This window comes from Balaenoptera physalus, assembly GCF_965194825.1.
Source record: "Balaenoptera physalus genome assembly, chromosome: 1".
NCBI lineage: Eukaryota > Metazoa > Chordata > Mammalia > Artiodactyla > Balaenopteridae > Balaenoptera > Balaenoptera physalus.
In genome coordinates, this window is record NC_138882.1 from 190,303,729 (window position 1) to 190,328,696 (window position 24,968).

A 24,968-nucleotide genomic window follows, 5' to 3' on the forward strand; every position below is an offset into this window, starting at 1 on the left:
GCAACTCATATCAAAAGCTTTGAGGGGCTTCCCTGGTGGTCCAGCGGTAAAGAATCTGCCTTAAACTGCAGGGGACGCGGGTTCGATCCCTGGTCAGGGAATTAAGATCCCACATGCCGCGGGGCAACTAAGCCCATACGCCACAACTACTGAGCTCTCGTGCCTCAGTTAGAGAGAGAAAGCCCACGTGCCACAACTAGAGAGAAGCCCGCTCGCTGCAACAAAAGATCCTGCACGCCTCAACGAACATCCTGCGTGCTCCAACTAAGACCCTACGCAGCCAAAAATAAAATAAAATAAATAAATAAATAAATCTTTTTAAAAAAAAAAATAGCTTTGAGAAAATGGGAACTTCCACTTCTGAAGAGGCGGCCCGTTCGTTGGGCTACCCAGGTCCCCGGAGCTATTCTGAGACCAGGGGACTCAGCTTCTTCTCCCTTTCTGGGGGGCGTCCCCATGACCACCTCACATATTCTTTCGTGCCTCCATCAGTCAGAGTTGGTTTGAGTGGCAGCCCCAGATCTTCCACATCAAGAGCCTGAGGGGCAGGGACTTCCCTGGTGGCCCAGTGGTTAAGAATCCGTCTGCCAATGCAGAGGACACGGGTTCGAGCCCTGGTCCGGGAAGATCCCACATGCCACGGAGCAACTAAGCCCGTGCGCCACAACTACTGAGCCTGTGCTCTAGAGCCCGCGAGCCACAACTACTGAACCCACGTGCCACAACTACTGAAGCCCACGCACCTAGAGCCCGTGCTTCGTAACAAGAGAAGCCACTGCAATGAGAAGCCCACGCTCACCGCAATTAGAGAAAGCCCGCACACAGCAACAAAGACCCAACGCAGCCAAAAATAATTAATTAATTAATTAATTAATTAATTAATTAATTAATTTAAAAAAAAAGAGCCTGAGGGGCAGCTTTCCAGTAGTGACTGAGGTGAAGAGACACAGCAAATGCTGCCAGGCAGGATTTGCACAGCAAGATGCTGGCATTTGCAGATTACTTTTTATTTAGGTTGCTCAGAGGGTAGTGGGGGGATTAATGGTAAATTTCTACTGCAATCCCCAAATCCCAACTTATATAAAAATATTTATTTCAGCTTTATCACTTTTAAGGAAAGACGTATACTCTTTAATTTACTATATATGAATTACATGGGGAAAAGTATGATTTATCAACAAATTTTGAAGTAATATATTTTATGACAAATGTAGACTCAAATATAGATTCAAAGTTAAGTATGTATTATGGCATCAAAAAAAGATAAAAACTGGTTCTATGAATTGTTTGGAAATTTTTGCATTTTTTTAAACTGAGTTTTAATGACCGAGGTTTTTATAGATAAATCTCACTATTTTGCTTCTAAATGACAGATATAGAAGGTTCCAGACTACCAGTTGTAAGCACCCCTCAGCAAAAGCACAATGTGGGTGTGGGTAATCTTTATTCCTAGCCAATGACAAGCAGGATTGGATGTCATCGTCCTTATATTTTTAGCTTTTAATTTTGGAAAATTTTAATTTGGATCTGATGAAAACAACTAAGAAATCCAGGAAACCGTATTATTATTATTGCCAATTTGTGGAAATTTTATCATTCTGTTTTAGCCTTTATTTTCACCATTAGTGTTCCTTAAGCTTTCTTTAATCTGAGATGTATTATGTGTAGAAATTTAAAAATGGGGACTTCCCTGGAAGTCCAGCGTTTAGGACACTGCAATTCCACTGCAGGGGGAACAGTTTTGATCCCTGGTCGGGGAACTAAGATTCCGCATGCCATGTGGCACAGCCAAAAAAAAAAAAGGAAAATAAAATCTTAAAAAAAATTTAAAACTGAAAATGATTTCAGTGTGTATCAGCTAAAGATCCAGACTGAGGGCCTGGGGTGTTGATACCACTAACGGCTCAGAGAAAACCAACCGTCCCACTTTGAAGGTTAAAAGAAGTTTAGTCATTGTTTTACTTTAAAAAAATAGAAATGGAAGTATACACTTTTCTGTCTTTAAGGATATAAACCTTTGGGTCCACCATGACAAACTTCACTTCCTCCCAGATCTCTTGCTAACATCTCAGATCCCGAAGCTGAGGGACCATCTTTTCAGCCGACTGATTGTTCCTTCGTCTAATTCTGGTCAGATGTCCTGTAATTTCTGTGACCAGAGAGAACAATTCAGCCGTGCTGTCCCTTGGCCAAGATGAACTAAGCCTGCTGTCCCCAGAGAGCTGGTAAGACAGCAGCTGTAGAAACATACAGTTCTGTGTTTCAAAATGCAAATGACCACATTTCCCTGACCCCGGGTGTCCTTGGAAACATTCCCCACCAATGATTATAAACCCTGCTCTTGGAATGCGGTAAATTGAGAAATTCAACACAAATATCCTAATCTGATAGTCTTCCTTCTGGCCTTTCATGGTATTGTTTATGGAGCTAGATTTTAGAAAATGCATTCCTTTAGGCTCGAGGTTTTAGGCCTTTTTCCTTTTTCACTTAAGCCCAGAAACTAAATTTTTTCATAATAGGAAGCTGGTTGTGGTCCTCTTGCTTTACAGGAAGGGAAAGGGGACTGTTCTGGGTTTCAGTGCCCTGTAACCATCCTCCCATCCTGATGGCACCTGAATTTCCTTTTATGGAATTGCCTCTTCCCCTTTAGGGCAATCTGGTGGAACTGGAAACCCCAGCCTGTGCATCCCCCTGAGGATGTGGAAGGGACGTGTTTCCAGCTCTCCAGAACCGGAAACGGAACCGCATAATTTCCATTTCCCAACCCAGAGCCTCAACCGCACATCCCTTCTAAGAGTCCCTGGGGCCCTTCTAATGCATTCCCTTTCGCTTAAACTAGATAACCGGTGATCCCAGTGTGAACCACAGGAGCCCATCCATATCTGCTCCGATCAGCTCCCTGGGCAGAACTTAGTTTTAGCTCAAATATATATTCTTCTTTCAAAAACACAAGTGGGGACTTCCCTGGTAGCACAGTGGTTAAGAATCCGCCTGCCAATGCAGGGGACACGGGTTCCTTCCAGCCCTGGTCCGGGAAGATCCCACATGCCGCAGAGCGACTAAGCCCGTGCGCCGCAACTACTGAGCCCGCATGCCACAACTACTGAAGCCTGCGCGCCTAGAGCCCATGCTCCGCAACGAGAGAAGCCACTGCAATGAGAAGCCGGTGCACCGCAATGAAGAGTAGCCCCTGCTCACCACAACTAGAGAAAGCCCGCGTGCAGCAACGAAGACCCAACACAGCCAAAATAAATAAATTAATTATTTAAAACAAACAAACAAACAAAAAAACACATGTGGACCTGTTAGATGTTGATGAGACTTTCTCAAACTTCCTGGAACTCTGGCCCAGAGATGCATCCTGACTGAGTCACAGTTCTTTACCAAAGTATTTTAATTGTTTTCTTTTCCGTGAAAATCTTCAAAGGATTAATACAATCTTCTTACCGTGGGATTATGGGCCTCACACCAAACTCTGTATCAAACATTCATCTTAAGGAGCATTAATCCAGAGTCCTAAGGTCAACAACTGCTGGGAAACACACTTTCCAGAACTTCGGGAATCTGGAAGCAGAGCTGGAGTTCAGGGAAACCCAGGCACCAACTCCAATTTCTCTTCCCCAGTGAGGAAGTGACCTGAAACTGAGTTTGGTTCAAGAAACAGGAGAGTCCAGTATTGATAAGCACTCTCTTGAACACAAGCATGATTATGAGGATAATGAGCCCAGAGTATACAAGTTCAAGGGCACAGCAAAAACCACAGACAGCATTGATGGGCCCTTTTAAACCCATAGGGGTGTCCACTTTGGTCCCTGGAAAGCTACTCTGAGATATATCTCAGAATACATCTGCTTCCACCCTGGTGCAGGAGGGGGCACCCTATTTCCTATAAGCTTCAGTAGCCTTGGTTCAAAAAATTGGGAATTTAACCTAATCTTATAGTGAAGGGGTATGTGTGGGCTCTTCCCGCTAGATGTTAATCCAACAGGCATACAATAGTTGCTGTCAAAAATGAAATTGGCATCATCATGCTTACAATATTCAGCAAGTTGAAAGAAGAAACAATGAACTAACTATTGCCAAGATGAAGACAGACGAGCCCATGGTGTGAGGCCAGGGGTGGTTGAAGGACTTACACCCGTGGAATTTATCCAGTTCCCTAAATGAGACCATTCATGCTCAGTGATGACTCAAAGGTAGCGGACCTAGGGCAGGGTAGCCCACTGACGGCTTCCTGGCTTCTCCCAGCCATATCGGCCTGAGATGGGGGACAGCTCTGGATCCCAAAGGGAGTCAAAAACCTAAGGAACCTTGGGTATTCTTGCCCAAACAGAGCAACAACAAAAGACTGAACCTTACCAAGCTTCTAGAGCTCACTACCATTACACCAGGAGGACAGAATTGGTCACATTCAACATGTGAGGAATTTCTACAGGACTTGCAACCCAGGTTCTCCAACAAATAAATGTCATGGAGAAAAAAGGAGGAGGGGACTATTCCAGATTAAAAGAGACATAAGACACCTAACAGTCAAATGCAATGTGTGGACCTTGTTTGGACCCCAATTTGAACAAATCAACTGTCAAATCCTGTTATTGAGGCCCTGGGGGAAATTTGAACGTGGACTGGATATCAGATGATTGTGGTGGTTTGTACTGTGTCATCTTGGCTAAGCGGGAGCTAGATTACCCCAGATCCCTTTCTCGAAGTAGCTCTGGGTTAGAAGAGGCCAAGAGAGGAATTCTCACGAGACTTGGGAGGTGGAAGGAAGCAGGTGTTACTCTCCAAGGTTTCGATGAGGCAAGACAGACAGACACAGAGGGATCAGTGGATTCCAGCTTGTCCTCCTCCTCCTCTGTCCCCACCCAACCCTTCTCCCCGACCATCAACTCTGCCAGCCAACAACGGCCCTGAGCCCAGCCCCAGATGCTTGGCTGTGGTCCACTTTGACCCAAGCAGTTACTATTAAGGGGTTTTGTTAATTGTGTTAGGTTGATAATGGTGTTGCACTTAGCTTAGCAAAAAAGGAAAAGTTTTATCTGTCCCAGGCACATGCTGAAGTATCGATGGGTAAAATTATGTCTTGTCTGGAGGATGATAAAACAGCATTGAGAAACGGTGATGATTGTTAAAGCTGGTTGGCGAGCGTTGCTCTGTTCACTCTGTGTATCTTGTATGTTTGAAAAGCCTCATGATAAAAAGCGGGGGGGGGGGGGCTTGGGTAGTTAAGGAGATGGAAAAGACCCTGAAGACTCCCTGAAGATCCTCTCCTCAGATTACCAAAGTGTAAGATGGGGTGGTGGGCAGGGTCAGGGGAGAGCTGGAAAATTCTTTGATTCTTCTTGAGGATTAAAAAGGAGGAAAAAACTAAGGGTGGCCGGAATCTGATGAACACACACCCGAGAAGAAGAAAGAAAACCAATTAAGTCTTACTATTACTTTCAACCGTAATACATTTTAACATGTGCGAGCTGGTCTTGCTGTTCTTACAAACAAGGCTAAAGAGATCTGTGACCCTGTGTATGTGAGATGTGTGTAAGCTGTTGAAGTTTTTTAAAATGATGTTTCAGACGTAAGTATGTACTTTTTAAAAGGTACCTTCTAAATTGAATTTTTAGATATTTGAGACATAGAATTTTTTTTTTTTTTTTTTTTTAGGAAAAATGTAAAAATCTGCATTATCTCAGGCATTGTTTTGTTAGGAGGGAAGATGACGGCACAGGACTGGAGCCAACCAAAACAGAAGGGCGGAGGATGGCAAGGGGCCCGTGGGTTTTGTTCACAAAAGTTCTTCTCCAAGGCTAAACTTCTTGGAAAGGGGTTTATTTTGTTTCACTCTGACCCAGCTCCACTTCTGGGTCATTTTAGGATCTCAGCTGGTGGCCACAGCTTTTGAGGTTTTTGAGCCAAGCCCCTTCTTTAAAAAAAACCAGGGGGGTGGGTATTATTTAAGAGGATGCTATACGAACAATATTAAGCAGAAGAAAAGATTTTGTCTTGGAAAAGTAAACGATCAGTGTTCATAGAGTGTGTAAAATCAGTGAATTCAGACACAACATGAATCCGATAGAAACAAAGTCAAGAGGAAAAATACCGCACGATGTTTTTAAAGCGATAAAAGCCATTCCTAGTGCCTCAGCTCAGGATGCAAGAGCAGAGAGGGAGGAAGGGGGAAGGTTAGACAGGAGGGGGTGCCCAAGGCAAGAGGGAGGGAGGAGGATGCAGGCTCAGAGACAGCGACAGGGAGATATTCAAGATGCAAAACGTCAACGCCAGCGGAGGCGTCCGCTCAGTCCTTGAGACTGGCATGAGGCTCCTGTACCTCCTTGTCCCACGATCAAGTGACAATAAAATGGTTGAGGAGCCAAGGCACCAAGTCTTCGAAAAGGTTCGGTTCCTGGTGGTTTTCCCTGGGAAGGGGATCAGAATTCACCACTCCAGAATATGCCTCTTTGGCATAAGGATTATTTTGAGTTGAAAGCCATTGAGAATCAGCAAATGCAGGAAGAGCTCTCTGCCCTCCCCGTAACTGCCTAAGAGCAGGGCACAAATTTCCAGTTGTGAAGGGGTGCTTTGTCCCCACCCCCACTCCCCAGATCCCACCCTCCCACCCCACCCTGTACCAGAAGAGGAGAGAACTCATGACCGAGGCGAACAATGACGCCAAGACAAGTTTGCATCAACAGACCTGACTGTACGAACCCTTATCTTCCATCACTTCCCCCATGTATTTTCTAGTTACGTCCCCATGATTTGTCATCTCTTGAAGCCCAAACCCCCTTTCCTGTGTTAAAATGATATCTAAGCCCCCAAATCTACTGCTTCTTTGAGTTCCACTTTTTTCCTGTGAACCCTCATGTACGTAATGTTTTTAAAAATTGCGTATTTTTCTCCTCTTAAACTGTCTTTCTTTGTTTAATTTGAAGGCCCTCTGGACAGAACCTAAGAGGGTGGAGGAAACAGTTTTCTTCCCTCAACACCTGAAAGCAAGGACTAACTAGAACTAAAACACAAAACAGAGCCCTCTGGTTAATTACCAGCCCCCATGAAAACAACTCATTGAAGGTAGTTACGATCGTGAGGCCACCGTGACCTGACAAAAGAATTTATTTCTAAAATAAATTACTGGCCCAGGCCCTTCCCAGGTCCAAACAGAAAGCCCAATATCAGGTTGACCTGTTCACATTTTGACACAGCCAGCAATGGTAGTACTGGTTTTACCATTATTGTGTACCACATATTTTTTTAAAAAGAGCTTTATTAAGACATAAAATAAAAGACATAAAATAAAAGACATAAACTGTACGTTAAAAAGTGTACAATTAGATAAGCTTTGACATATGCATACACCCATGAAACCATCATCCTAATCAAGATAGTTAACAGTGCCATTACTCTCCAAAAGTTTCCTCATGCCCTTTTGATACCTTAGTATTTTTTTATATTAATTAATTAATTAATTAATTTTTGGCTGTGTTGGGTCTTTGTTGCTGCACGTGGGCTTTCTCTAGTTGTGGTGAGCGGGGGATACTCTTCGTTGCGGTGCGCGGGCTTCTCACTGCGCTGGCTTCTCTTGTGGAGCACGGGCTCTAGGAGCATGGGCTTCAGTAGCTGTGGCACACGGGCTCAGTAGTTGTGGTGCACGGGCTTAGTTGCTCCGAGGCAGGTGGGATCTTCCCGGACCAGGGCTTGAACCCGTGTCCCCTGCATTGGCAGGCGGATTCTTAACCACTGCGCCACCAGGGAAGTCTGATGCCTTAGTATTTTTAGGTACCAAAATAGAAGTATGTTTGTGGGTGTAACAACATTATTTTAGACTTTTGTGGGCAATTTGCTTAGCCTTCTGGCTCTTCAATCCCTTTTTTGTCTGTACCCCTCCCAACACTCACCCAATTTGGACACCTGCACTCCAAGCTGTCCCAACCCTCAGCACCACTTACCCCTGCAACTCGCCACCAAATCCTCTTTCCCCCATCCTGAAACAAAGCCCCCCACTCAGGGACAGTGGATAGGGTCTGCAAGTTCACAGGGCTCCGAGGTCTCCTAGGGAGGGGTCTGGAAGTGAAGGAGGCAGCAAATCCAGGACAAGCCAGACTCCAAGGGACATAATGTTTATGGAGGTTCAGTTTTATCTCCAGTTTCTCCATTTTATGAATTTGAAAACTTTTAAATAGAATTCTGATGTCATTAAAAATGGCATTTTGGGCTTCCCTAGTGGCTCAGTGGTTAAGAACCTGCCTGCCAATGCAGGGGACACAGGTTCTAGCCCTGGCCTGGGAAGATCCCACATGCCGCGGAGCAACTAAGCCTGTGCATCACAACTACTGAGCCTGTGCTCTAGAGCCCGCGAGCCACAACTACTGAGCCCGTGTGCCACAACTACTGAAGCCTGCCCTCCTAGAGCCCGTGCTCCGCAACAAGAGAAGCCATGACAATGAGAAGCCCACACACCACAATGAAGAGTATCCCTCGCTCGCCACAACTAGAGAAAGCCCATGTGCAGCAACGAAGACCCAACACAGCCAAAAATAATTTTTTTTTAAAATTGCATTTTGATATTACTTGAAATAAACACTAAAATACCAGTATTGTCATTTTACTATGATACTGGCAAAAGCACATCTTACTGGGACTGAGCCACCAGATGACCCAAATGAGGTAACTTTGACCTTTGAGATGTCTGAGTTCTGAGGTGCTCATATAATCCACTCAAAGAGCTGGGTGTTTATGTTAGAACTTTCTATGGTTGTCCTGGTCTTACTTCTATTTTATTTATTTATTTATTTATTTGGCTGCATTGGGTCTTGGTTGCGGCACACAGGATCTTCATTGCAGCATGTGGGATTTTTCGTTGTGGCGCACAGGCTCAGTAGCTGTGGCACGTAGGCTTCTCTCTAGTTGTGGCACATGGGCTCTCTAGTTGTGATGAGAGAGCTTAGGAGTTGAGGCGTGGGGGTTTGGTTGCCCCGCAGCATGTGGGATCTTAATTCCCTGACCAGGGATCAAACCCAGGTCCCCTGCATTGGAAGGCAGATTCGTAACCACTGGACCACCAGGGAAGTCCCTTTCTTCTATTTTAAAAATCCCTAAGATGCACCACTTCCCAAGGTAAGTGCAAAGTAAAATTAAATTTTCATCTGAAGTATGTTATAGCTCCAATAGTTCTGAGGGTTTTTTGGTTTTGTTTGTTTACCAATTAATTTTAATGGAACCAGACAATACTGGTTCAAGCTTCCTTTTGAAATGTTACACTTAAAGTTAAGGGGTACCTTTACACTTTCAAAGTGTCTAATAATTCTTAGTGTTAACCCAGTTGTATTTTTCTGGCATTCTTAATTAGCTTTAGGAAAGTTGAATTGAAGAATACGGAGGTAATAAATATCCATACTTATTTAAATGACAAAACTATCTGAATAAAAAACAGTGGTGCTAATTCACATTTTTAAAAGTGGACAAAACCTTAAAAAGGTATATTTATCTGTCTTTTCCCTTTCAGAGATATGATCTCATAATTGCATGGAATTACATCTGAGATATCAGATGTCCCATACTTATATTCTGCATGCTTCTCTGGAGAGAAGCTAAAATGCTTCATTCTTTTCAGACAACTGGTTCCTCAATGACGCTGACAAACCGGATGGTCCAGAACTGCACACTCTGGAGCTGATTCCTAGGTGGCTGAGACCAGGATGGATGGATACAGATAGGGAGGTAGAGAGAGGAGTTGAGAGGTGGCTGAACCAGGGACACCTGTGCAAAGTAAACATGAATTCTGATGTGATGATAGATAATATGGTACTTCAAAGGTGCAACCAAGAAATCGGAAGCTAAAAAACTGTAAATGGCCCTTCCTGTTCTCCTTCATATACCTCTTCCCCTCCCTTCCCTTTTTCTTTCTCTTTCTCCCTTTCTCCTTCCCTTAGTTTCCTGTCCCTTCCTCAACAATTAAGTCCCTAAGTCACGAAGAGTGACAGAGCAAGGGAGCTGTCTGTGAGGAGAGGTGACCCAGAGGGGGGACTCAGAGCCTAGGCCTCTGTGTATGTTATGAACACAGATGGGGGGTCAGAGCCAGTAGAGAAGGGAGTCCACATGGGGGAGGGGGTGGTGGTGGAGACTGATTCTATACAGGGCATGGATCAAATAAGTAAGTATACTTAGAAAAGTGGGATCCAGGTTTCTCATGGTCAGAGAAAGTAGTTACGAATATGGAAATGGAGAAAACAAGAATGAGCCCTGTGGTGTTGGGCTGGAATTGAAGGTATTGATGTGAACTCAAGGATTTCAATAAAAATACACATAGAAACAAATGTGCATGTATTTACACATGCATATATTTTCTAGCTCTGTCTACCAAAAGGCTCTCGGTGCAGCAATAGCTCCATAGCAATGAGCACACCTAGTGCCCAGATCTTGGTTTCCAAATACCATTCCCCACTAAAATCTCCTTGGAGAAGTAGCTGATTCCAGGGCTAGGAGAGGGAATGTAGAAGTTGAACCTAGAACATCTGTCTGGGTCAGAAAAAAATGGAAATGCTCAAAAGATGATTAGGAGGTGTCACAAGGACACAGAAGTCAGCTTGAAGGGGAACCAAATATAGGACAATTTGAGCCTTAAAAAAAGACTGTAGGGCTTCCCTCGTGGTGTAGTGGTTAAGAATCTGCCTGCCAATGCAGGGGACACGGGTTTGAGCCCTGGTCCGGGAAGATTCTACGTGCTGCGGAGCAACTAAGCCCGTGTGCCACAACTACTGAGCCTGCACTCTAGAGCCCGTGAGCCACAACTACTGAATCCATGTGCTACAACTACTGAAGCCCACGCACCTAGAGCTCGTGCTCTACAACAAGGGAAGCCACCGCAATGAGAAGCCCGCGCACCACAACGAAGAGTAACCCCTGCTCGCCACAACTAGAGAAAGCCTGTGCACAGCAACAAAGACCCAACGCAGCCAAAAATAAAATAAAAATAAATAAATTTATTTAAAAAACAGGTTATAATCTACTGAATAAAACAGAAAATCATGAATCCATACTGAATTAAGGATTTGATGAGGAATGGGATGTTTTTCAGTTCCTCCCTCAAAATAACATAGTAATCACAGAGAGCAAAAGAGTGGCTTCACAGTGAAGAAGCCTAGCAGATGCCACTTATCTAATGATGGGACAATTCAACATCCTGCACCGCAAGTTATGATGCAGTGAAGAATACAACTCTCTGAGACGTTTCTGCTAAAGATGCACAATTTAAATCCAACCACGAGGAAACATCAGGCAAATGAAAATTGAGGGACATTCTAAAAATGTCCCATTCTCTTCAAAAGTACAAGGTCACAAAGGTCAAGGAAGGATTGAGGAAGGGGATATGACAACCCAATCAGTGTGTGACCATGAACTGGATCCTTTCACTGTAAAGGCCATTCTTGGGACAACTGGCAAAACTTGAGTGGAGTCTCAGGGTACGGTGGTGATGAGTCACAGCTGACATCGTGACGCTGATGGTCGCATGGCAGTTACGGGGGAGAATGTCCTTGTTTGTAGAAATACACGGGATGCGTTTGGGTTTGATGGGTCATCAGGTGGCAACTTACTCTTAAATAGCTCAGGAAAAAAGTTTTTTTGTACTCTATTTGCAACTTTTCTGTAGGTTTGTGGTGGTTAGTAAAAATATAACAACAATTTAAATAAATAAGGCATCATATTATTTTCTCTTAAATATATGCCTTAAAGGAGTTCATTCACCACCTTAAAGAAGTCAGTCTGGAAGCAAACAGACAGTAAGAGGGAGACCTTCCCTGGTCTGGATGAATCACTCCCACTTTTTGCCTTTCCCAACCAAAAGTCCAGGACAGAAGCTCTCCTTGCGAATTTTTGCATGACCCTCGACTTTGCCCATCACAGCATTTTTTATACTCTAATTGTAACTGTCCATTTCCTTATAAATTCAATGAGATTGGGGACATTGTCTGACTTGGTCACTGCTATATGCCCAGAGATTAGGGCAATTCCAGGTTGTTTAGGAAAAACACAGTTTTCCTCTACCCCAGTTCTTCACTTCTGACACCAGATGTGGGTGGGTTTTCCCACACCAGACAATTCTCCAACCCTCCTGCAGACTCCAACTGCGTGTCCTACAATTCAACTCAATTCTGACACCGTCTGTCTGGAGGTAGCGTCAGATCCCACAGGGCAAGGGCTCAGTCCCATAAGAAGTCCCCCACTCCAGATACCAACTGCATATGCAGGTTGTCATCTGTGCTTCTGACCAACTGGCTATAAATCAAGATTCCTCCAACCCCCTCCATGGGATCGAGCAGATGCTAGAACAAACCACAGAACTCAGGAAAACACTTAATTTACCGGTTTATTATACAAAAAAGGATAACATATACAGATGAAGATGTACACAGGGTCCCAAGGGTCCCAAGCCCAGTAGCCTTTGTCCCCATGGAACTGGGGTGTGTCACCGTCCTGGTCTGTGGATGTATTCACCAACAGCAAGCTCACTGAACCCTGTACTTTGGGGACTTTTCATGGAGACTTCATCATGTAGGCATGACCGATTATTAACTTTCTCTAGAGAATGGGGAGCATGGCTGAAAGTTCCAAGTTTCTAATCATGGCTTTGTTTTCTGGTGACCAGGCCCTACCCAGGAGCCATCCAGGGGTCACCTCATAAGAACAAAAGGTACTCCTCTCACCCAGGAAATTATAAGGCTTTTAGGAGCTCTGTGTCAGGAGCCAGAGTCAAAGACCAAGTAGAGGAACCTGGGGCAGAAACATACACACACACACACACACACACACACACACACACACACACGGTTCATGGTAGTTCCTGAATAAGCATTTGCTGAATAAACAAAAGAAGAGTTCACACTGACCCCAAACAAGTCTTTCCTCGCAGTTATGGAATTCTTTAAGTCCAATAATTAAAAGGTAAAGAGCAAGAGACACAGCTGAATTAGGTCTGATGGAGCCCTTCACCCTCCATCATGGAACCATCCCGAGGTTTCGCAAAGACTCTTGAGTCTTTGCCGAGGAGGCATGGAAAGGCCTGGCATGAGTCACTGCTGTAGGTCACCACGACCTTGTTCTGCGAAGGGCTCGAAGTGGGGAAACCTAAAAAGGAAGAAAATCAGAGAGCTGCCAAGGCTTCTGAGCAAGGGTTCTCGGATTACAGCCCAGTCACCAAGTTTCAGACTCTTAGTAAATGAGGTTATCAAGTGATGCATAATCCCCCATCCCTTCTCAAACCGTAGAATAATGCCCGGCCTTCTGAAGCACTCAGAAGAACTTCCTTTTAAGACAACTATTCTGCGTGACCCAAGGACATTTCAGCCTAACCTCCTGAAAGTCTACAAATTGCCCACAAAGCAAATCTCACTGGATTTTCTCACTGCCAATCCAGGCAACCTCGAGGGCCCGTGGCAGAGCTGACTTCTGTTCAGTCTCTCCACTGGAAAGAGTTTGTGTAAAAAGAAAAAGAAACCAGTATTCATTCCACAATAGCGGCAATTGTTCTAAGCTGCCACATTCCCTTAAATGTTTACCTTTTTGTTTCACAATCTCACAGGAAATGAGGGGGTCAAGGGTTTTTGATTCCCCTCTTCCCCTCTGCTCAAGACTTAAGGGGATCACTGTTTTTGCAGTTGCTCAAAAAGGAAATGGTAACAGGTAAGGAAATTAACACTTAGCCAGAGACCCCGGATGACAACTTTGGGTTTCAACCCAATTCCCCAGCAACTACATGAAGTGTTTCATAGGAATGACAGAGGGATGAACCTTGGTTGACCTTTTCCTGCTTTCGATGCGCTTCTGGGACGTTAGCAAGCGGGGCTGAACATTTTAACCATTTCTATTGATCCTGTGTACGCCATCGCAGGATGAAAAGCTGGCCAGAGAGATTAGGTTCCTTACTCACCAAATGCACATAGGGTGGTGATACAAAGCTGTGAAGAATTGGAAAGGAGGCCCGGGGGCTTCACAATACTCTCTTCCTCCATTTCAGACTTATTCTTCAAGACCAGACAACTACCAGCTTTGGCTTCTAGGCGAAGTCAGTACTTGTGTGAAGGTCCATCGGTAGAATGGTCCAGCTGGGATGGAAATCAGACATGTGAATCCAGCTCTACCACAGAAAAGCAGAGGAAAACCTCGCTGGGCTAGCGTCTCTTAATATGTAAGTTCAAGTCACAGAGTGGAATACCTTTTAGGGCACTTGTAGCTTTTTAATTGCCTTGAAAAATAGCACAAAATTATTTCAAAAAATTAGAAATTTGTGAGCTTCCCTGGTGGCGCAGTGGTTGAGAATCCGCCTGCCAATGCAGGGGACACGGGTTCGAGCCCTGGTCTGGGAGGATCCCACATGCCGCGGAGCAGCTAGGCCCGTGAGCCACAATTACTGAGCCTGTGCGTCTGGAGCCTGTGCTCCGCAACAAGAGAGACCGCGATAGTGAGAGGCCCGCGCACCGCGATGAAGAGTGGCCCCCGCTTGCCGCAACTAGAGAAAGCCCTCGCACAGAAACGAAGACCCAACACAGCCATAAATTAAAAAAAAAAAAAAAAAAAAAAAATTAGAAATTTGTAATTCCGTTTTAAACACGATTGTCATAACTGAACAAAATTAGGGGTTTTCAATACTTCTGTATATTTCTGTATTAAATACTCAGTCTCTGAACTTATAAAGCTTGTGTTCAAATCTTGTCTCAGCCCCTAACTAGCTGGGTAACCCCCGGGAAAAGTGCTTAAAATTTCTGTGCCTCAGTTTCCACATCTATAAAATGGGGGAAATGACAATATGTATTTCATGGGTTTTTATGAGGATGAAAAGGGTTAAACAAATAAAGGGTTAAAACAAACAACCTGGCACACATTAAACACTCAATAAATGCTCGCACGCATCATTGTTGTGTTGCTACAGCTCTTTGAGAAAGAATTTTGTGTTCGGGAAAGAACGTGAATGTTAAAAAACAAAACAAAAAACGTAAAATGGGCAAATCTGCAGACAGACCAAAGATTTGTACTTTCAAATGATTTTTTATGAACACTGAAGTTCGACCTGCATTTTTGGATCACAAGAGGGAGTTCACTATGGCTTTCCTAGTGGTACATACATCGTACTTTCAAGACCCTTTCCAATGTAAATCATGCAAACTGGATTCATACTAGCTTAGGAAGAGGCGGTCTAGGCAGGGCCAGGTAAGTACACCGCAGAGGGCAGGGATAGAGTTTGCCTTAGGAGGTAGATGGGACCCATGTCTCTCCGTGTCCCCTGAATGTCCCCTTACTCTCACCTACTGGAGCATCAGTCAGACTGCCTGGCTTGGAAGCCCCTTAAATCTTATCTATCTGCAGACCCTCTCTCTCCAAGTAGCAGGAACCCTGGCTGCCAGCAGCTTCTGGTCCCACATCCTAATAATTCCAAGGGCATGGAGGAAAGTGGATTTTCTTTCTCAGATCCATCCAGCTTGAAAAGTCTTGAGGAAGAAGTATGATTGGTGTACTTTGGGTCACCTAAACCCTACGCCAAGACCTAGAACTGAGCTCTGGCAGAGAGGAGGGTGGCAAGAAGATGGAGACTAATCAGAATAATGACAGAGAAGGAGACGAACAAAAGCATCAGGTGTCCACCATGACCTCCATGACTCTTGGACGACACCAGGCCCACTTTTATAAGTGCTTTATGAGTCAGAGTGCCTATGAATTAAAAGGATTTAAAATAATAAGTTCATTTGTATCATTTTTTTAGATTCCACAAATAAGTGATATCATGTGATATTTGCCTTTCTCTGTCTGACTTACTTCACTTAGTATGATAATCTCTAGGTCCATTCACGTTGCTGCAAATGGCAACATTTCATTGTTTTTTATGGCTGAGTAGTATTCCACTGTATATTGGTACCATACCTTCTTTATCTGTTCATCTGTTGATGGACACTTAGGTGGCTTCCACAGACACAGAAAACAATCTTACGATTACCAAAGGAGAACGGGAAAGAGGGATAAATTAGGAATTTGAGATTAACAGATACACACTACTCTATATAAAATAGGTAAACAACAAGCAGTATATACAGTAGTATAGCACAGGGAACTATATTCAATATCTTGTAATAATCTATAATGGGAAAGAATCTGAAAAAAATAGAGACATATATGTATAACTGAATCACTTTGCTGTACACCTGAAACTAACACAATATTGTAAGTCAACCATACTTCAATTAAATTTTTTTAAAAGAAGGATTTTACAGCAGGAAACCATAGTCATGTCTATAGCATGTATTAGGCTTTCCTGGGAACAGACTGGTTCATGACCATCCATCCGTTCATCATTCTCGAGAGGCCCACTGGTCATAAAGTTCTGTTTAGGCAACCACCATGGGGTGCTGCCCGCCTACCAGACCCCAGGCGGGCACTGGGCATAAAAGATAAGCCAAGTGGTGCCCTCCCAGGACACACAGAGAAGGGACAGCTGTCCTGGTCTTCAGGGAGTGACTTCATTACCGATCTGGGAACTGATGAAAACAAACATTTCAGATCCACTTCAAACCCCTGGATTTCAGTGGACTTTACATTTGTAAAATTTCCACTATGTAACGCAGTTGTAAATTTGGGTTAAATGTGTTTTTTTGGTCTAGCTCTGTCCTCTGACTTCCTCACACTTTCAAGTTCGTTTTTAGTCCCTCAGGTCTGTCTGGAAGTTCTAAGAAAGACCTTTTTTATACATTTTGCTCAACGTTGCAAAGGAACGGTTTGTTTTGATTCATCATGTACTGACAAAGGCCCACCTCCAGGTCTGTGGGGAACTGTATGAGGCATTTTCCAGAGTTATTTCCAGAATAAACAAGGCTGGAAAGGCCGGCCTCGCTTAACCACGGCCATGGCTTCACGTCTCCACTCCAGGCTGGAGGAGAAACTCTTTGACCTTCTGTAAATATTTCAACACAGCCAGTTCTCTGAGGAGTTAGAATTTGTATTTTTTTAATCCACTCTGAAACATCCATGAAAAAGGCCCCTTTTTTATTGCCGTGGGCACTTTAGTGATGTTGAAAAGTTCCAGCATGATATTTTTACAGTTATTAACAAAGGAATTAAACAGCCAAACCTCTCAGGCAGAAAGTGCACAAAAGAAGCGTGGACGTAAAGAGGTTGGAGGGGCCACGGTACCCAGCGTGGCCATGGGACGAGCTCAGGAGCATTCTATGTGATTAAGAAATATTTCTGGCCGCCGGTGCCACCTGCTAAATTGGAAACACCCAACGCCCTGAACATGGAACTTAAAAAATGAAAACACAATGTTGGTATGAGGACAGAATGTTACCTACATATTAAAAGTATTTAAACTACCCAATTTGTCAGTGACGCATATACCAGGGGAGAGGTGGTGGCCTGTGCTCAAAAAGGGATTCCTAGGCTTTCCACTGGCCCCCTCTCTGTCCACACACATGGGGGAAGAAGTCTATACATTCACTATTATGGGAAAGGAACACCAAAGGTATTTTGAGACTACCAGTTAGTTTCGTGTGTTGCAAAAGGTGGGAACTTGAACTCACCTTTGCCTTACATGCTCCTCAGTTTGGGAAACACCTGATGAACCTAGAGTCACTCAAACAGAAGAAGCATGTGTAGATGGCGTTAGCCTCCTGGGGTCTGGGCTGTGGGACATGGAAGGGACCGTGGTGCACAGGAGAGGACATGTCTGCCCCAAAAGACAGCCCTGTTCATCTCCAGACAACTGGTGCCAATGCACCGTTATCGTGGTCCCTTCTTATGCTTTGAGAGAAACAAGAAATCGTCAAATTTTTAATATTTAAAACTAATTAAAATTAAAAAGGCTGTGAGCCAATGCTGAATGCGTGTAGAGATAATCAACAACTTTCTGATCTTCCCGTGATGACTTCTTAACTACTTTCTCTGAAACCTCAAATATAAAGTTTCTTCAAAGGATGCTGTAGTACCCAGCCGGTGTGTCATCTTCATCATCCCGCGCGGGGCTGCCCATGGAATAAGTGGAGGTACCAGAAGGGCGCCTGTGGTATCATATGAAATATATTTGTTCTTTACCCCTTGTTTCTGGCACAGAGTTCCTAAAACCCTTGGAATGTCCTGAGTGATGGGAATGTCTTTTGTTATTCACTAGGAGCCCCTTTTGACCACACCTGAGTTTATGCTAATGAGGTGACTCAGGGTAGGGCCCTAGATCACCTCTGATTGGGGCTGGTCGCCAGAGAGCCAAAGGATTAGAGGGATGGAACTTTCAGCCCCACCCACCAACATCCAAAAAAGTGTGTACGTGGTCGGGGAAGGGAGGGAGCTGAAGATTCAACTCTATAAAAACTTGAACAGCAAGCTTTGATGAGTCTCCCAGTTGGTGAATGCAGGAAGGGGCTGGGAGAAAGGTGTGCCCAGAGAGGACAGTGGCAGTTCCCAGCAGCCCCCCACCTCCCCATGCCTTGCCCCAGGCATGTCTTCCATTTGGCTGTTCCTGAGTCTCATCCCTTACAATAAACTGTAAGCATAAATGAAGTGTCTTCCCTAGTTCTATCAGCCGTTCTAGCAAGTGATCAAAATTTAGGAGGGGGTGGTAGTGAGACAGGAAGTGGGCAGGGCACAACATTTAAAAGAATGACACAGCTGTTGAGGACACAACATAAACAGGCTAGAACCAACCAGGTCCAAGATGGCAGATGAGTCGACTTCCACTAGACCTTGAGCCTCAATATACGCGCACTGTAACACATCAGCAGGCTAAATGACACACCCACAGGCGCCATGACAGGCCAACCATAAAAGGCCAAAAAGTGGGCAGTGACCTAATTCCTGGAAATTCCCGTCTCTTCCCCAAAACAGTTGGAATAATCCTCCCACTCATTAGCCTATGAAATTATCCACCCCTATAAAAACTGACAGCCCCGTACCCTGGTGTTCCTCACCTTCTGAGATGGCCCACACTCTGTCTATGGAGTGTGTATCTCCCTGAATACCTAACCTTCCTTCACTTTACGATGGCTCACTCTTGAAGTCTTTCCTGTGCAAAGCCAAGAACCCACATTCAGCGGCCATCCTAGGGACTCGCCTGAGACTTGGAACATGACCGTCCTCTCGTGCCCCACTTTCTTTCCTGCAGCAGTGGGACCCCTGATTTATAGCCAGTTGGTCAGAAGTACAGGTGGTCCAGGACTTGCACTGGCTTCTAAAGTGGGGGCAGTCCTGTGGGACTGAGCCCTGAAGCTGTGGCGTCTGCATTAACTCCAGGCAGTTAGTGTCTGAACTGAATCGAATTGCAGGACTCCCAGCTGGTGTTGGAGTGGTAGAGAAAATGATTGACATTGACTCCAGAACCCTCCAGAACACCCAAACCTCAAGGTTTGGGCCTCTGGATTTACAAGTCAGTATATCTTGCACCCAGTTTTAAGCTTCCTAGTATCACCTGTTACATCAAAGTTTTGGCGAAGTTTTATTGAAAGTAATAGCCTGGTCTTTGCTAACTTGCAGGAAGGGTGTGGAAAGTGATGGAGTTTCCCGGCAGGAATGTATCAAGTGAAGACTGGAATCATAGCCTGACGGCCGACTCAGATGGATTTGTATACAAGTAAGTGAACTTGGGGAGAGGAACCTGGTGACAAACAGGTCAAACAGAACTTCCTGCAGGTAGGCAGGTAGTGTTACTGAACTCAGGTTCAGCTGTTCGTGGCTCAAAAGCCAATACTCGAGAGGCAAGTGTTGGTTGGTAAGGAACAGTTACTTTATTGAGGAGGCCGGTAACCTGGGGAGATGGCAGACTTGTGTCCAAAAACCAACTCCAAGTATTCTGCTTGACCATGAACAATTTTTAAAGGGAGAATCATTTGGGGAGGAGGTCAGAGTTTTCTTTAGCGTCACTGTGTGCAGACTTTCTTCTGATTGGTTGGTAGTGAGGTAACAGGGGTGTTCCAGGAATCATGTGCTTGGCCTGAAGTTACCATCCTCCACCTGGGTGGGAACCTTAGTTCCTACAGAAGAACTCAAAGATATTGTTATGTCTATTCCTTTAGGAGAAACTGGGACCCTGCCCTGTTTAAATTTTATTTAATAGTTAAAATATTTAAATAATAAAACACTGTGTTCCATGAACGTAAGGATGGTTTAACATCAGAAAACCTACCTATGTAATTCACTATATTGATTTTTTTAAATTATTTAATTTATTTTTGGCTGTGTTGGGTCTTTGTTGCTGTGCGCGGGCTTTCTCTAGCTGTGGCGAGTGGGGGCTGCTCTTCACTGCCATGTTTTCTCTTGTTGCAGTTGCAGAGCACGGGCTATAGGCACGTGGGCTTCAGTAGTTGTGGCGTGTGGGCTCAGTAGTTGTGGCTCATGGGCTCTAGAGCACAGGTTTAGTAGTTGTGGCGCATGGGCTTAGTGGCTCCGCGGCATGTGTGATCTTCTCAGACCAGGGCTCAAACCCACGTCCCCTGCATTGGCAGGTGGATTCTTAACCACTGTGCCACCAGGGAAGCCCTATATTGATGGTTTAATGGAGAAAATAATACTGTTATTTTAATAGAAATAGAGAAAGCATTTGATAATGTTCAACAATTTATGGTTTAAAAACAATTTATTTGGTAAGGCTGTATACCAAGAACATAAAACAAATATTATGTGTAATAAAGAAATTTTAAATCCAAAATAAGTCAACATTAGACAATTGTAAAATATATAAAAGTACACATACACACAAACTTGTAATCTCACTGTGGTTGGCAGAATTCTAAGATGCAACCTGCCCACCAAAATTCCAAGCTCCTGGTACATACACACACCTTCTTCTAGTTATTCAATCAAACACTAGGTGCTGCCAGGAAGAGGATTTGCAGATGTAATTAAGGTACCAAACCAGCTGACCTCAAAATAGGGGAAATATTCAGATGGGCCTGACCTAATCACATGAGCTCTTTAAAAGCAGTGTTTTCTCTGTCTGGTCACAGAAAAGGAAGTCAGATATTTGAAGCACAAAGAGGGTTCACTGCACCATTGCTGGCTCGAAGAAGGAGTGGGTCCCATGACAAGGAATGTGGGCAGCTTGTAGGTACTAAGAACAGGCCCCAACTGATAGTCAGCAAGGAAACAGCGCCTCAGTCCTACCTCCCGAAGGAGCTAAATTTTGCCAACAAGGAAGAGCTTAGAAGCAGATGTTCCTGCTGAGCCTCCAAACAAGAACTAAACCCAGTCCATATCTTGATTTCAGCCTCGTGTTACCCTGAGCAGGAAACTCAACCACACCATGACAGACTTCTGACCTACAGAACCATGAGTCAGTAAATGTGTTGTTTTAGACCGCTAGATCTGTGCTAATTTGTTATATAGCAATAGAAAACGAATACTCCCTCCACCTGAAAATTTTTCCAGAGCATTTATGTGTGCAGTGAATGTGCATATTTTCCTTTTACAAAATGAAATCTTATTGTATGTACTATTTTACAACCAGCAAAAGGTTCAGTTTGCCAAATTCCACCAAACAAAACAAAACACCATTTTGAAATTTTCACTGGAATAACATTAAATCTATAAGTCAGGGGAGAATTGATATGTTTAAGAGGTTATGGAAATAAGTCAGACGGAGGAAGACAAATACTATATGATATCACTTATATGTGGAATCTAAAAAAGCCAAAATCATGGAAACAGAAAGTTGAATGGTGGTTACCAGAGGCAAGGGGGTGGGTGGGGAAAATGGGAAGATGTTGGTCAAACAGTACAAACTTTCAGTTAGAAAATGAATAAGGGGGCTTATCCACTGTGGCACAGTGGATAAGAATCTGCCTGCCAATGCAGGGGACACTGGTTCGATCTCTGGTCCGGGAAGATCCTGCATGCCGCGGAGCAATTAAGCCCGTGCGCCACAACTACTGAGCCTGCGCTCTAGAGCCTGCGAGCCACAACTACTGAAGCCTGCGCGCCTAGAGCCCGTGCTCCGCAACATGAGAAGCCATCGCAATGAGAAGCCAGCGCACCGCAACGAAGAGTAGCCCCTGCTCGCCGCAACTAGAGAAAGCCTGCATGCAGAAACAAAGACCCAACACAGCCAAAAATATAACGAATTAATTATTTTAAAAAATGAATAAGATCTGGGGATCTAATGTAGAGCACTGTGATTGCAGATAACAATACTGACTACATACTTGCAATTTGCTAAGAGACTAGATCTTGTATGTCCTCACCACAAAAGAGAAATGGTAATCATGTGACATGATGGAGGTGTTAGCTACTCCTTTGGTGGTAACCACATTACAATATAAGCACGTATCAAATCAACATGTTGTAGTTACTCAATGTTAGATGTCAGTTATATCTCAATAAAGTTGGCAGAGAAAGAGAGGGAGGTTCTGTCTTTGAAAGCATGCTACAACTCTCCGTCTGTTTAAGTCTTTAATATCTGTTGGGCAAATTTTATAACGTTCTCTACAAAAGTCTTGCTCATTTTTATGATACTTATTCCCAAGTACTACTGCAAATAGAATTGTTTTTATTACCTATTTTTAACTATTGTTGGTGCAACAACGTTGTAGAAATGACCTTTGGATTTTGTTTGTCACCACTTTTCTAAAACCCTTTATTAATGTATCTGTATATTCCTTAGGATTTTCTAAGAAGACAGTCAAATGCATCTTGAATGGTTTCTTTTTTTAAAAATGTTATTCAAGTTAGTTGATTTACAATGCTGTGTTTAATTTCTGCTGTGCAGCAAAGTGACTCGGTTATAATATATATTCTTTTTCATAGTCTTTTCCATTATGATTTATCACAGGGTATGGAATATAGTTCCCTGTGCTATACCGTAGGACCTTGTTGTTTATCCAGAATGGCTTCTGCTTTACTTCTTCTTTTCCAAATCTTTAAAGTTCTTTTCTTTATTGTCTCACTGCACTGATTAACCTCTCCATCACCACGTGGATCAGAGAGGTGGGACTTGGTGCCTTTGAATTGTTCCTAATTGTAAAGAGAGCGCTTTTAATGTTTCACCATTAAGTTTGAGTTTTGCTGTAGTTTGTTTTGTGGTTTTTGGGGGGTGGGGGGCTGAGGTGCAGGGCATGCAGAATCTTAGTTCCCGGACCAGGTATAGAACCTGTACCCACTGCAGTGGAAGTGCAGAGTCAACCACTGGGCTGCCAGGGAAGTCCCAAGTTTTGCTGTAGTTTTGTTTGTTTGTTTGCTTGTTTTTTAATAAATGTCTTCATTAAGTTATGGATATTCTCTTCTACTCAGTCGAAGATTTTTTTAAATCATGGATGAATATTAAATTTTATAATTTGCTTTTCTACATTGATTGGGGGCAATCACATCATTTTTTTCCTTTAATCAACTGATGGGGTAAGTTACAATGGATTTTCCCAGGATAAACTTTATCTTTCTCATATATTCCTTGATTCTGTTTGCTAATATTTGGCTTTTTACAGCTATATTCGTGAGTGAAATGGGTTAGGAATTCTCCTTTCTTGTACCATTTTTGTCTGGTTTTGGTAACATGGCTATACAAATTGATTCGAGTTTCAATAAATTTGTTAAGGCATGCTCACTTCATCTCTATTAGTTGGAAGAGTTTGTGCAAAGTTGGAATTATTTCTTCCACGAATGCCTGGTAAAAGTTATATGCAGAATCACCTGGGCTTGACGTTTCCTTGAAGGAAGATTTTGCCTTGTGTTTCAATTTCTTTAATAGGTTTAGAACCAGTCAGGTTTACTTTTTCTTCCTGAGTCACTGTTGGTAAGTTATACTTTTCTAGGAATTTATCAATTTGTGGTCCTAAAGATGTTTGTAATATTCTCTTACCATTTTAAGCTCTCTCCACCTGTATTTATGTGCCCCAATTCAGTCTTAGTATTGTTTATTTGTACCTTCTCTCTTCCTGCCTTGATCATTTTTATTGGGGTGCATGTTTGGCACATGGCATGCACAGTACTTGGAATGAATAATAAATGATTCTTCTATTACAGCATGTCTGTAATTTTCATGTGTATATTATGGTTATATACATATGGTTAGCTATATATACGCAATATGGCTAAAGTATTATTATATCTTGTACCAGTCACTAAATGTCTTATTTTAAGCTACACAGCTGTTTGAGTGGAAGGTGTGAGGTGAACGCGATCTGTATGTCTCACCGGTTACACTCAGAGTCAATACCCTAAGCTACAAAGGGCCATATCAGCGATGTAGAGCCTATAGACAAATTCTTGCTGTCACACAGCCCAAGATCTAATTTCTGTATAAAAGATTAGAAAAAATCTTTCGTTTTACTACATACCAACTTTGCCCAGGTCTTTACAACACAGTTCCATTTTTCATAAAGACACCTGATGACTGCATCAAGAAGATAATCTAAATTCTTGATATAGTCCATGGGTCTCAAATCTATTTTGATTTTAAATGGGGAAAAAAAATCTCACACCGTCCCCCTCAATTTTCCTTTTCCCTGAATTGACCTCATGCAAAACAGGTTATTACCACTGGACTAGATAATTCATTTAGTAGTCAGTTATGGCCTAGAAACGAAATTAAGAAGATAGACTAGGGGCGGGGCTTCCCTGGTGGTGCAGTGGTTGAGAATCTGCCTGCCAATGCAGGGGACACGGGTTCGAGCCCTGGTCTGGGAAGATCCCACATGCCGTGGAGCAATTAGGCCCGTGAGCCACAATTACTGAGCCTGCGCGTCTGGAGCCTGTGCTCCGCAACAAGAGAGGCCGCGATAGTGAGATGCCCGCGCACCGCGATGAAGAGTGGCCCCCGCTCGCTGCAACTAGAGAAAGCCCTCGCACAGAAACGAAGACCAACACAGCCATAAAATAATAAATAAATAAATAAATAAAATTTTTTTTAAAAAAGCAACATACAATTAAAAAAAAAAAAAGAAGATAGACTAAATGGTCTGAGAGTCTTGGTTCAGAGAAAAAGAAAAGGTATCCATTTTAAATAGAAAGGCCATTTTTTG

General features: G+C 43.5%; 1 long non-coding RNA gene across 1 annotated transcript in view; it reads right to left on the reverse strand.

Annotated features, from left to right (window-relative positions):
* Positions 1-9,450: 9,450 nt before the first annotated feature.
* The window catches only part of LOC309660742, a 40,630-nt gene continuing 25,112 nt past the window's right edge, over positions 9,451-24,968 (reverse strand). Inside the window, exons 2-3 of the long non-coding RNA XR_014263582.1 lie at positions 13,919-14,093; positions 9,451-13,116 (exon numbers count right to left, since the gene is read on the reverse strand). This is a non-coding gene — a long non-coding RNA (uncharacterized lncRNA). The remainder of the gene's footprint in view (positions 13,117-13,918; positions 14,094-24,968) is intronic.